This window comes from Pan paniscus, chromosome 9 (genome assembly GCF_029289425.2).
Source record: "Pan paniscus chromosome 9, NHGRI_mPanPan1-v2.0_pri, whole genome shotgun sequence".
In the NCBI taxonomy this organism is placed as follows: domain Eukaryota; kingdom Metazoa; phylum Chordata; class Mammalia; order Primates; family Hominidae; genus Pan; species Pan paniscus.
In genome coordinates, this window is record NC_073258.2 from 8,149,038 (window position 1) to 8,152,957 (window position 3,920).

Genomic DNA, 3,920 nt, shown 5'->3' on the forward strand with positions numbered 1-3,920 from the left:
CTGAAGTCTCATTCTTCAGTTTCCAAAATCTTGCTGCAGATAATATGAGTTTCCATATGTCCAGTAAAGAAGGTCATGTCTAGGCTCAGCTGTCCTTGATGAGAGACGACCTTATGCTGTTCAGATCTTTTTCTCGTAATGAAACACTTGTGTGTACCACTGCATTTACCATCCTAGGTACTTTCCTTTTTTTTTTTTTTTTTAAGTCTTTTTTCAAACACAGGATGAGTAGTAGAACTACCTAGGATAGCAAAGACACAAAACATTCTTGAAGAAATATATTGTATTAGTCGGGGTTCTCCAGAGAAACAGAACAATAAGAGATATGTATTTATTATGAGGAATTGGCTTACTTGATTATGGAGGCTAAGACTTCCCATTATCTGCCATTTGGAAACCAGAGACCCAAAAGCTGGTGATATAAGTCAGTGTGTCTCTGAAGCCCTAAGAACCAGGGAGCTGATGGTATAAATGCCAGTACAAAGGCAGAAAAAGATGAGGTGACATGTCTCAGCTCAAGTACTGCGGCAGGAAAAGAAGCAAATATCTTCTTCCTCAACCGTTTCTCCTACTCAGATCCTTTATGGATTAGATGATGTCCAGCAACTTGGGGGAGGGCAAGCTTTGAAGAGGTAGACATTACTGAGTCCAGCTATTCAGGTGCTAATCTTTTTCAGAAACACCCTTACAAATACAACCAGAAACACCCTTACAAATACAACCAGAAATACCCTTACAAATACCATCAGAAATAATGCTTAATCCGGGCAATCTATGACCAGTCAAATTAGCATGTAAAATTAACCATCATGTATGCATTATAAATTAGGGCAGGTTATGCCACTGTACAGAATTCACATCAAGATTTGTAGGACTTTGAAGAAAGGAATAGTGTGAAAGTGCCTGGCTTGAGAATGATATAGACATGTATACACACTCATTCATATATCTATACATATAGGTATATATACATATAATATGTATAAATATATTATAGATACACACATGAACATTATCCAAGATAATCTGTACAAATATCATAAAAAGGAGATTTTTTTTTTTCTGAGACGGAATTTTGCTGTTGTTGCCCAGGCTGGAGTGCAATGGGACGATCTCGGCTCACTGCAATGGCACAATCTCGGCTCACTGCAACCTCTGCCTCCTGGGTTCAAGCAATTCTCCTGCCTCAGCCTCCCAAGTAGCTGGGATTACAGGCACGTGCCACCATGCCCGGCTAATTTTTTTTGTATTTTTAGTAGAGATGGGGCTTCGCCATGTTGGCCAGGCTGATCTCGAACTCCTGACCTCAGGTGATCTGCCTGTCTTGGCCTCCCAAAGTGCTGGGATTACAGGCGTGAGCTACCGTGCCTGGCCAAAGAGAAATTTATATAAAGGGGTTGAAGGAGTCGATAAACTGTTAGAGTTTTCCTGATGGTCCCAAAGCTATTGAGTAGAAGACGCAGGATTAATACCAGGCCTGTGTTACTAAGCACCTGTGCTCACTCCTCTGCACCACACCACCATGGAGAAGGCCGCAGCCAATTTCCCAGGAGATGGGGACAGAAGGGAGAGCCCAGGAAATGCTGATCTGCAGGAGTTTTAAGAAAAACTTTAGGTGCCATCAAATGTAAATTGATAATCTGAATACGTATAGCCATAAATGAGGAAGAAGGACATGGAAGAACTTTATGACAGGTATGCTACTGCAGATGACATGATGAAAATGTTCCCTCCTCTTGGTGTAGAGGATGAACTTTATAATTGAATGGTTACAAACTTGCATTCTGAAAACAGGTGGAATTTTACATAATGATGACATAGCCACCTAGTGGCCCTTTTAAGACCTACCTGGCAGTGATATTATGAGAATTAAATAATAGCATATTTGTAATAACTTTTGCTATTTCATGGAACATATGCACTGACACAGAGTGGTATATGTTATTTTTTTTCTTGGATTCTTTTCTCTGACTTGAGAAAAATAATTTTAAGAATGCATACTAATTTAGTTTTGAAATAATTAACTGTTTTAAGAAATAGAATAATCTGAGTAAAGAATCACAGTCCTTAACATTTTTCCATTGAATTATTAATAAATATTATATTAATGTACAGTATTTTACCCATGCAGATAAAAGCTGCATTAGCTTTCTTTGCTGCATAAAAATAGGCTATTGCAAATTTAGTAGCAAGATAAATGTAAGATAACATTTGTTATGTTACAGTATCTGTGGATCAGAAGTCTGGATCCAGCTTAGATGGGTTTTCTCCTTCACGATCTCTCCATAATGAACTGACAGTGCCATCTGGGATGAGTTTTCATGTGGAGGTCAGAGTAGGGAAGGATCTATTTCCAAGCTAACTTAGGTTATTAGTAGAATTCAGTTCCTTGCTCGTGTAGGACCTAGGCCCTCTGATCCTGAAGACTGCCTGAAGTTTCTTGCTACGTGAACCTCTCAACAGGTAGTTCATACCATGGTTGTTGCCTCTTCAAGCCCAACAGGAGAAGAAGACTATTTTAGTGAGAAGGCCTTACATAATATAAGACAACCATGGTAGTAACATCCCATCACTTTTGCCACATAATGTTGATTATAAGGAATTCAGAAATTCTGCCTACTCTAAAAAGGAAGAAATTTTATAAAGGCATGAGTATAAAGAGGTGGAAATTAGTGGGTGTCTGTTCGTTACAGAGGGGTTTGGAGAAAGCTAGTGAAACAGTTCTCTAGCCACTGCTTAGGGCCCTCTGTCAATGGGAATGGGCAGTGGGCTTCTGCAAGCGGCGTAACTCTACTCAGGTCTCTGGCCCTGATAAACACCCTGTAGTGCAGCAAGTTGTTGCAATTTCATAGGAAAGAAAAGAGGTGTAGAGCTCCTCGAGATCACTTTGCCCAGCAGCCCTAAAGAGACCTTAGAGACTTACGTAAATGCCCTCCAGAGGTAATCTTGCTATAGTTAGTAAGCAAGACTAGCACAGTATAGGGTGACTTATTACAGACCTCATTCTTTAGAGTGCCCTGACAGCGGCTGCTGCCTTGATAACAGCGCATAAGCAGCAGCAGCAACCACATTCTTCTGGGCAGTGCCAGAAAGCCTGTGGGAAGCCTGAGCTGAGCTCAAATCAGCCATCCCTGCATGGTTCCCAGAAGTTCTGGCCATAAAACAGCCATCTACCTGGGCCACCGCTCCACTCAGCTCTCCAATCTCTTCCTGCACCCCAGAAAACATGTCTAAATCTTTATAGACAGCCTCTGTGACTCATCTAGGGTGCTTTTCCCCTGCCTCTCTCAGTGGGTCTGGGGGTGAGTTAGAGGGCCCTGTTTTGCCCAGATTTCTCAGCTTGCAGAAATAAACAAAACTGATAGTAGTTTGCATTTCTGTGGGATCGGTGGTGATATCCCCTTTATCATTTTTTATTGTGTCTATTTGATTCTTCTTTTTTTCTTTGTTAGTCTTGCTAACGGTCTATCAATTTTGTTGATCCTTTCAAAAAACCAGCTCCTGGATTCATTAATTTTTTGAAGGGATTTTTTGGTCTCTATTTCCTTCAGTTCTGCTCTGATTTTAGTTATTTCTTGCCTTCTGCTAGCTTTTGAATGTGTTTGCTCTTGCTTTTCTAGTTCTTTTAATTGTGATGTCAGGGTGTCAATTTTGGATCTTTCCTACTTTCTCTTGTGGGCATTTAGTGCCATAAATTTCCCTCTACACACTGCCTTGAATGTGTCCCAGAGATTCTGGTATGTTGTGTCTTTGTTCTTGTTGGTTTCAAACAACATCTTTATTTCTGTCTTCATTTCATTATGTACCCAGCAGTCTACCATCAGAGAATACTACAAACACCTCTATGGAAATAAACTAGAAAATCTAGAAGAAATGGATAAATTCCTCGACACATACACCCTCCCAAGACTAAACCAGGA